Raw genomic sequence first — 10,517 nt, 5'->3', positions numbered from 1 at the left:
ACTTAAATACAACTGAGTCTGGTTCAAGGTAGCATTGCGTAGCCTTACTCCCAACAGGTTAATCAATGCAAAAGTGAAGCCGTTCGCTTGGCTTCCCGGGGAATCAAGAGGTCCAGGTGAACGTTGTCTCTCCTCATATTGCTTCCTCCAGCCCTGCTCACCCTCCAAAAGCCACAAACTGCCACAAGGAGGGAGCTGCAGGCAAGAGGATTCAAGGCGAAGAGCAAGAACCAACAATCGCAGGCTCAGAGTGTTCGCAGAGAGGACATACGTGGCGTTTGACCCGTCTTGTATGACCGTCCTCACAAATATCCCCTTTCATCCTGGCCTGGAAAGCCGTGCTAGGGCCAGACCTTCTCCAAGGGGCAGGGCGGGCAGCGAGCATCGGTATGAAGCACAAAGGTTTGCCAAGGAGTGTGGGATTTGGGGGGAGCAGGCGGTGGAAAAGGAGATGAGATAGCCCTGCGCAAGAGGAAGAAGAATATCATTAAGAAATAAAGGGCCACCAATGGGAGCAGAGGGGAATGTTTAAAAAAAAAAAAAAAAAGGAGGGGGAAAAAATAATCAAAAGGCCTAAACATCCCCGTTTTGGTTGAGAAATTCACATAAAGACAGCTTTTTGGGAAAGAAAGACAAAGCGCTACCTTTTCTGGAATTCAGGGATACAGACGTCTCTTTTTGGGAATTGTTTACACCTGGACACCAGGGAGTGGATTGAACAGCCAAAAAAGACTGAGGTAACTTTGAAAAAATCCGTGTTGGGACTGTGGGTTTTGTTTTATATTATTTGTTTATTTAAATACTTTTTTTTTTCAATGAAGCAGCTAGTGTTTGAAGAGATTGAGCTTGGTGGGATCAAGGTACATTTTTAGGTTAGTGGTAGCGCTATTTATCATTTTTAAGACAAATTTGATTACTCTGATGGGAATTCATGTCTTCGGGGAAAGCTGCCCAGTTGTCATATTAATCATTGCTTTTAGTGTTTTCATTAGGGTTTTGGTTTTTGGTTTAGTGTGGGATATTCATTTTTTTCCCCTTTTAATTTAGCTTTCAGTTGCCCCAGGGCTTTGGCCCGGTAACCTTTGCAGAGCGTTTTTCCTTCAGTCCCCTTCCAGTCTCTGAATTTTATGAAGGCTGTTACTTGCAGTGCCTAAAGATCAGTCACTCCTTCCACTGATGGGGAACCGGTGTCCAAGGGATTCTTTCTCGGAAGAAGAAGGATTTAAGAAAAAATCTCAGAGCAAAAATGAGCATTTACAGTTTCATCTGTGGAGCATATTGTACTGATGTTCTTCCAAAGTCCCTATAGGCCACTATTGATATTTTCTTCTACTATGGTCACACCTCTGTCCCGATGTTACATCCCAAGGCTGCCCTGTGCTAGGTGAAGGAACCCTGAATATTTTTTTCTCCAAACAGTGTACTGAGGTTCCTCCGAGGCTCATGGAAGTAGCTGTCTTCCGTGGAAATGCTGTGGTGCGGTCAGGAGGTGCTTGTCCTGCTGCTGTCCAAAGGTCAGATGAGAGAATCACTCTGGTCCAGTCCCTGACACACGGTCATCTTCAGGTGACCTAGAGCATTAACGACAGTAAGACAAGTCCACCCAGGCAAACTGAGGCAGCTGCAGGAAAGTCAGATCAGGCAATTCATTCTGGGTACCCAGTCACCTTGTCAGGATGAAAGGAATCCGTGGAGGATCCTGTCTCTTTGCCCAGACGATTGAGAGTGCCCAGATCTTTCCCTGGAAATAGATATCTATGTTTTAGACGATGAAAGGAAAATGAAATCCCAAGTTAAATGAATTATGGGACAGCCCTACAGTTTGCCACCCTCCAGAGGTAAGTGTTAGAGCTGAGCAGTAAGGAAGTTTTAGATAACAGTTTTACAGCTAGAGCAGCAATTTAATTGAAATCACAGCATTTTCTGGGAATGCCAGAAAACATCACTGGGAAAATGCTGAAACAGATTGCGTCTATTTTCCTATTTTGCTTCAATGATGTTTAAATACCTCCTTTTGATACAGAAAATGCATCTATTCCCTTTATTATTTTCATTCATTCATCTTTGACTTGTATGTTACAAGCTGCTGCTTTCAAAATCACTCTACATTTCTTACATTATATTTCACTTCATGACAAATTATATTGTTGTGGCATTTTCAAAACAAAACCACTCTCTATTACCAAAGAGAAGCAATTCAACATTCTCATAACCGACTAGGTCAGCACTATCAAAATGAAATACTTAGATAGTCTGGGATATCAGCATTTTGCAATTTTTTTCCTGTAAAAAATGTTCCCCTTTGGAAAAGAAACCAGTGATAAAAATGTTTAAACGCCCAATAAATACAAAATTCTCATTCTCACTTAGGGCTACTAAATAACTAATGATAATTTGGGGGAACACAGTGCAATTCACGGTAGCACAAGGGCGGGGGGGGGAATAGGAAAACTACCAAATGGTTTCAATTCCCATTAATACCTCAAACTCAGGAGATATTTAAAAAGTGCTGCAGTCAATAAGAGTTGAGCTTCACCTCACCCCTGCGTGCTTTTATGGACCCCTATAATGCCATAGTCATCAACCCCAATAAAACAAAATACCAGATTAGAGCATTTAGCTTGGGCCACACCTGACTGCAGGTCTCTGCACGGACAGGAAAGGAGACCCTGTGCTGGGGGGAGATCCTTTCTCCTTCCCCTGCCCTCCCCACAGTGGGGTCAGCCCCAGGGGAAGGGCAGACCCGGACCCAGCATCAGGTGAAGATCTGGAAGATGTGATGATCCTCCATCTCTGCACATCATGGCCTCTTCCCACCATGTCCCCAGTGAAGATCTGCAGAGAAAAAGGTGGTCCTGAACTGGCCGTGCATAAATCCCAGTGCTGAGCAGGGACAAGGGCAAGGGAGGAAGAAAAAAGAGGGCACCAAAACCTCTGCCCCCTCCAGTACATCCCTGCCTGGCTCTGCCTATGGTTTATGCAGAGACACACGGATGGGGATGAATCAGATTTTAGGACAAGTGGAATCAGCCTCTTTGGAGGACCTGGATCCTCTGTCCTGACCATAGTAAGGAGGTTTCTTACTTGGGCATCTCCAGTAAGTTTCTAGGGCCAAACAAGGCAGCCAGGAGGTGAGCATCCAACTGCAGCAGGAGGGACCGAAAGTGTCACAGCCACAGCTCCGTCCCTCCGCGCTTCACTCCTGCTCCCTGAAATGAGAACAGGAAAACAGTCAGTAAAGTTAACTAGTGGACGCATTTAAAAGAAATTGGAGGAAATAGACCCACATCCTGTGGAATTCACCCTTGCCAAAGCCTGCAAAGTCGAGTCCTGTGGCCAGATTTAGAAAGGGAGCGGAGAATTTAATGGCCAATAACATAGCTAAGCAGCAATGCCGGTGCACGCCCCACAGGCCACAATAGTGAGGCTTATGTTTCTGCTTGAATAGCTGAAAGCGTCTCTGTGACACAGGGCAGGAATGTCAGAGGCATCCCCCTAAATGTCTCTGCTACATTTTCAGACATGCAAATATTATTAGCACTACAAGTATAGCAGCAAGGGCACCCAGGAGACCGGGGCTGGGCAGCTCAGCCAAAGCTTTAGAGAAGTAAAAGCTGTCAGCCCGACTAAGGCTGCCTAAAGTTAAGGTCAACACTAATAATCTAAATTTTTTCCTCCGTCTAGCCGCCTTTTCAGAGGTCCCAGAAAAGCACATTAGGAGAACGATGTATTCCTGTGTGCTGAAGTTGTACCTTCGTGCAACAGAGCCCAGGCGTAAATCTGATGGTTACAGCACTTGCCTGAAAAGAGTTTTGGGTGCTGGTGCCTGCTTCCAAAATGTTTCTGAGAGCCACCTAAGTGTAATAACCACTCTGCAGCACTACCCCCTTCACGGTCCAAGTGCTGGGGTGGCTGATGGCTTCTGTTGAGAGCAAAGGTTCTTATTCAGCCTGCAGCAGAGAACCGCTGAAAAAAAGTTGGTGGGTTCAGTCCAGTAGTTACAGGAATCGTAGAAGGCAGAAAAAGCATCAAGGTGAGAAAAGCAGCCTGTCCCAGCAAGCCTGATCCTGGGACACAGCTCCTCTTCCCAGCGCCTGTGGACCTGCCACATCTTGGCCTCATCCCTCGGTTTCCTCATTCAAGCTTAAAAGTCTGTGCAACACGCTTGAAGCTACAAGTTATGCCAATGAGATGCCCAAGCTATTTTTCATGCCTTGTGTGCAGTTTGAAAGCAGTCCTCCCTTCCCACCAGGGACCTTCTCACATAGATAGAATATTTGCACCTGCACATGCGGTAGCATCATCTGCCTCCCAGTGCACAATCCCTATTAACCACCGTAACAAGGTGGTGCCTGCAAGGGACTTTGCTATAAAACTTCAAGGAACTTGCACTGTTAAACTCATAGGCATGAAAACATCCCACACTCGGCCCTTTCTGGGGAAGTCTTTGAAAGGTTCTGCCAATGTTAGAACAAAAATAGTGATGGTGATGTAAAAAGCATTTTTTTCTGTCTCTTGGCCTCCTGGTTTGAAATCCGGGCATAGATTCAGTGGACTGACAGAAAGCAGAACGAAATCAAAAATGAAGTTTTCAGCAAATGCTCCCAAGCGAGACCAAGCAGTAGGTTTCACATGGCCGAGAGATATCGTTACAGCGCATGCTCTGTGTGGAACCTGGGCTGCTTCTTCATTCTTAAAAACATGGCAGTTCTCCTACTGACTGTGCTTCAGAGAGGTCATGCCCAGCTACAGCCCTGTCAGGCTGCAGTGCTAATTGTGCCCCACTGTTAGAAGTGTGGCTTTCCCTCCTACTTCTTTCCACTGAAGTCGCCTACAGGGCTGAGACATGCTTTGTCAGCTGCAAGCATCTATTATCCCCACACTACTAGCTAAATCAAATTACACTCTCCATTTTTTTTCTAAGAACAGCAAAATTTGTCCTGCTGTTACCTATTCTGCAAGTGCCAAATCCTGGTTTCAGAAGAGCCAGGCTCTGAAATTCAGAGCAGGGCCATGAGGGTGTCCATCGTATGAAGTGGATCCCACAGTTGCACAAGCTGGCATTCTTTAGCATGCAAAAGTGATGATTTACTGGAGACACAAAGGTTTACAAAATCTGAGTGCCACATAAAGTGTGTCCGCTCTTTGTGCCTTCCAGAACAAGGCACCTACACAGTGCTTTACTGCCTTTGGGGCAGGAAAACCCCTTTAGGATGGAGGTATCAGTGTTCAACTCAAAGTCTCTTGTTTCAGGGAAGCCCGTGACTTCCTATTGTAACAAATGGTGCATTCTTTCGGATTACACAAAGCACAATCAAACCAGAAAGAAACTGGATCTCCGTCTATACAATGGGATTCTGGAAAAGGCTAGAAGCAACCAGAAAGAAAACCAAAGAGGGAGATCAGTGAAATCACAAGGCCGTGTTGCCACGTGCTGTGATTTTTAGCTCCAGCAGTTACTGGAGTCCCATCAGTCAGCACCAGCTGGGAATTCGGCCTGTCGTGGGGCCCAGATGTCATCCTCCTTGCCCAAAGACCAACGCAGGAGCATGAGACAAGAGCTGGATCACTTGAGCTATTCCAGACAGATTTCCAACAAAACCTTCCTGACCCTGCTTTCAGGATCCAGTCCACATTGGAGCAGGGAGAGAGACTATCTAACTATGGAAAATTTTCCCGTTTCCAGAATCTAAGATCATAGATAAAGTGATGCCATTCAGAATGAGATCTGGTTGTTTAAGGCTGTTCTTGCAACCCTGGACGAGAGGCTTCTCATAAGATCCAGGTACCACCCATGTCTCGCTTAAGGTTTATGTGCAACATAAATGATCCACGCGTTTCAGACAAGCAGATGCATTTCCAATATCACTTGAGAAGTAATTTGCATGCGCGTGTTCCATGACAGATCCCTGGGCTATTTTTATTAGTTGCATGCTCATGAAAGTGAGATCAGAAATTGAAATGTCATCTGCTACTTGATACTGATTACCAACCTTCTTGACATATATTTTCCTCTTAATATATTTCATATGGTTATGAAAAATTGCAAGAAAGCATCTACAGTGTTGTTTAATAAACTGAACAGGCTTTGTTATTTTCATTTTTCCTAAGGGCCGAGGCAGCCCTTTCGGCAATTCCTCCAGTACTTTTTTCCATGGTTTCCTTCCAAATCACTGACACTTTGCTGGTATCAAGATGTCCAGATGCTTTTTTTCCTACCATGGATCTGCCTGGTGAGCCTCCTTGCTCCACAGTGTTGACGCATATATGAACTCCAAAATTCCCCTGGATTTTACGACTTACACGGTATTGTAGTGCAGTATCTAATAAATCACGCACCACCTCATCTGGCATTTCTGCTTTCTAGAGCACTTCACAACCCAGGGGACCAATGACAGCTCTGCAGGACCTGAAAAGATGCTGACGGCACCACTCAGAGCCTGAGCCACACAGAGCTGGTTCCCAAATCGCACAAGCAGGGAGAGCAAGGTGTCTGGGGAATCTCCTGTCCTGACAGAGACAAAATACTGCAGGAATGTGCACCAGAACCGTCATTCCTATGGCACAGGTGTAGGCTGAGAATACACAGATAACAAGCATCTGAATAGCTCAAAGCAGAAAGGTGAGAGCCACGTCTCTGGTGTTCAGAGGCAAGCTCTGAATCCTGGGCCAGTCCCAAAAGCAATACCATGGCCCTAAGCAGAGCCCTACTGTCTGCAGACCACATTTCAATGCAGATATTTTTTAAGCGGTAGCATTCGGCACATTTCGCTGCACAGTGATGTCCTGCCCCGATGTGAGCCACGTTCACCATCCAGCCTCCATGGCACTCGCCATGGAGCTGCGAGAGCATATCAGGGTGGTGCTTGGTCCTCCAGGTCTGCAGCACCCAAAGCCACTGGCCCGAAAGGAGCAAAGTCTAAGCAAGAGGAATAAAGGAATATGCAGAAGGAATATGCAGATCCATGGTAGGGAAAAAAAAGAAAGGAAATGATCCTGGTCTTCAGAGAGTCTCAAAGGGGAAAAAGAAAGTTGGAAAGAAGACACGGGTGATAAAAAACTATAGTAACAAAAAAACATTCCTGTAGCCTCCATCGGGAGGTTGTTAGAGTACAGCCAAACCTGCTGTCATTGAAGATTTGCAGAACCCTAAACGAAAAGGAAGCTAAGAGGCAAATAAATACATGGTCAGAGCATTTAAATGGCATATCCAGAGTATTCATTCAAGCCAAAGGACTATCCTACAGTGTCCAGGTTAGCCAAGCAAATGTCAAGGGAAAGCAGATAAGGTATCAAGTGAAAACAGGCTGCAAGCAAAATTTAAAGACTAGCCAGCCAAGTCATGAAGGCAACCAGCAAAAAAAAAGGTGCATATCAGAAACCACAGACTGGGAGAGAAAAAGAAGAGAAACTTCACAAAACAAAGGTGGCAAAGGCAACACCGTGGCCCATGGCTGAACACAGACCGCATTACAGAAGACAGGGTGCAAAGACAGTTCATGCTTCATTACAGTCAGCAAACCTGCCCTCAGCAGAGCAGCTCTGTGTAAATGCTCAGAGCTTGTACCACGAGCGGCCACCTCCCCAGCTCCACACCAAAATCCTCGCACGGCCAGCAGCCACCTGTATGTTTGCGATGGGTCAGCAGTGGTCCTGTAGACAATGCAGTAGCTTGGGGGCAGCCCAAGCCCCCATACTTGCACCCTCCCACTCTCAGTCACATAAATGCAAGCCATCCAACTCAAGACCACCAGTTAAACACCTCTGTTTCACTGCATTTATGCCTCCATCAATGAAACACAAGAAAAATGACCCAAGAGCTGAATCAGAATCAGAAAAAACATTTGAAGCTTATGAGAGTCTTTGTCATTCTGAATGTATACAAGAAGCAGAGATCATTTTATTTTTATTCCTCTGACAGCAAGTAATTTTTTCCAAATGGATGATTTTTAAGTAGCTGTCACAATCCCAAATTAACTCACAACGTATGATCTATAAAACTGAGCAAATAAATCATTCAGGAATGCCAGCCTTGGTCTCAATGGAAAGAGAAGTGAATCCACAATATTTTTTCATTGATGAGTTTTGAGATCCGGTAAGATCAGGAGTAGCCAAAAAAACCACTGTCCTGACAGCTTAGTAAATATGTTCTTCCTTTTCCATTTACCAAAATTCAGAAGGGGCACTGTTTTCCTTTGTAACCTTGTTAATCCGCCATTAAAATTCACTGCCAATCATTAAAATATCACGCAAAGCCTGCATACTGACTGGATTTGAAAGGATCTCAAGATTATAGGCATTTACAATGTGTTGGAATGAAGCCCACTTTGCAAAGTGAAAAAAATCAACCACCAGTGAGATTTCAGTGTTTTTAATGAGGGTGCAGTTGGTGGGAGGTTTGGAAGGTAGTAGCACGGTAGATCACCACCTACTCCTCAGTCACTTTATAGTGGAGATAAGGGCAACATGGTGTTGAGTTGCTAAGAGGTTTAATTGCATGCTGTCTCAGCATGGACCCTGAAGGACACAGGTCCAAAGCTGCCTTGCCAGGATCCTCTCCAAGTCCTCACCCATCTGGCAAACCAGGGCTAGGGATGGTGCACAGTGCCTCCCAGACTGCTCTCCCTGAGCTGTTGAGCTACGGCCATGGAAATCAGAATAGCCAAATTCAGTTCTTACCACGTTTGTTCCTGTCTCAGCAGGAAGAAGAGCTGAAATACTGGAGTTTCCATTCTTGAAGAGGTCAAAAATCTCTGCTGAGACAACTGAGAAGTGTTATTTTTAAGGGGAAAAACATACTGATCTGGATCAGCCTGAACTCAAGGATCATCAGATGGGTCTTGTACTTCATGAATGCTGGCAGGTTGTCCAGGGACCAGGGAGCTCAGGTTGGCTGGGTTTTCTGTCATTGTCATTCCAGTCATGAATTACAGCGTCTCAGCCAGAGAGGAGACAGAAGTGCATCACGGGTGATGTAGCCTAGTCAGGGCCCATCCAAAAGAACAGGGGATGAGCCATGGAAGTGACAGCTCCAAGAAACGTCAGTGTAGATTGACCCAAAACTGTATCACTTTGCTTCCTGGAGAGGATTTGGAAGAGGCAGGGGGATCTGGAGGAAGCACTGTTTCATCAGAATATACTTGGATAGAAGACATCTAGTGTTTGTGTGTAACTGGCAGTATCTTGTCCCAGCACTGGGGTTCAGAAAGGCCCGAAATGCTTGTCACTGACTACTGAAGGCCAATTAAATGCAAGTCCAAAGCATCAGTTCTGGTGCTTGAAAAATACGAGCCAACAGTCAAAAACAGTCCTGGTCATCCTAATTATGCTGTGGTCATGTAAAAAGTAGCCAGAAATTTAGTACCGAGTAGGAACAACTTTTGCTCATGTATTTGTTTTTTTGGATGAGAAAATCAGACCAGGAAACCAAACTTATGCAAACAAACCATGCTATCCCCAGACGCTTCCCTTCTTCTTCTGTCCAACCTTCTGAGTGATCTCAGTCCACAGGTTCACGTCCAGAAGTTTTTCAGAGCTGCACCTAGCCTGGAGCATGAAGTAGAGGATGTGGTGTGGTCCCAGCTGCAGTCCTGGAAGAAAGCAAAGCCGTGGGCAGCAGCGAAGGCAGGGAACACATGGGAGCAGTGACGCTACTTGCATCCAGCCCACTCTGCCTTCTGGTCTCTGGACTTCCCAGAAGGAAATCACCAGGCATGGGATGCTGTTCCTTGGGTAAAAGGCAGATGTCTTCATCAGAGCAGGTTTTTCGCTGATTACAAAGACCCCAGTGCAACTCAACTTACCTTAAACTAAGACTCAGGTCAAATTAATAGCTCTTTAAAACCCCAGTTCCTCTTCAATAAATAAAAGAAAGCATTGGGGGATGCATAGGAAACTAGCTTCATGGAAAGAGAATCAGATGACGAGGCAGGTACCTACAGTTAGGGAAGATTCCCACACATCTCCCCAAATCACAGCATTTTCCAGGGCCAAATGTGGACCAACAACTGATAAAAAATTCATTGCACTGTAGTTCAAATCTGGAGATCCCAGGCTGATGACCTGTTCAGCAGACAGAGCCCACCTTTTCCTGAATGTAATCGGCCTGTTCCAGCACATCCCTCTAATTTATCTGGTGAAAACCCAGTAGTTCTCTCCTGTCCCTAAGCTGAAAGCTTGTCCCTAGCTTTTCATACTGCAGCACAGAAAAGGAAAACTTAGATGTCGGGGGAAAAAAGAAAAAAAAGAAAAAGGAAAAAAAAAAAAGTGCTGCAAACTAACTTCCACAATTCTTTAGCCAAGACTCACATATGCATAATGTCATCTCCATGGGAGAACAGACTGGGCCTCACCAGGAACCTCACCTGGGGAGGAGACTGGTTTGCACTGCACTGGATGATAAACGTCCATTCCTCCCCATCATGTCTCTTCTTAAACAAGTCTGGAGCACTGGCAGTTTGCATTACACAGGAGAGAGAGCCCATGGTGCTAGCCCAGATCCCAGCTCTGCCAGAGGC

The 10,517-nt window shown here is 45.5% G+C and overlaps 1 long non-coding RNA gene across 1 annotated transcript; it reads right to left on the bottom strand.

The window, feature by feature from the left end:
- Positions 1-771: 771 nt before the first annotated feature.
- LOC308191197 lies at positions 772-9,172 on the bottom strand. The gene is made up of 4 exons (XR_013947795.1): positions 8,680-9,172; positions 7,523-7,623; positions 3,085-3,209; positions 772-1,571 (listed from the first exon to the last, which is right to left on the bottom strand). It is a non-coding gene; the product is annotated as an uncharacterized lncRNA (long non-coding RNA).
- Between the last annotated feature and the right edge of the window lie 1,345 nt (positions 9,173-10,517).

The sequence above is a fragment of the Anser brachyrhynchus genome (assembly GCF_964034855.1).
Source record: "Anser brachyrhynchus genome assembly, chromosome: 2".
NCBI classification, from domain to species: Eukaryota; Metazoa; Chordata; class Aves; order Anseriformes; family Anatidae; genus Anser; species Anser brachyrhynchus.
The sequence above is the reverse complement of the archived record's forward strand: the minus strand, read 5'-3'. Positions and strand labels throughout refer to the sequence as shown.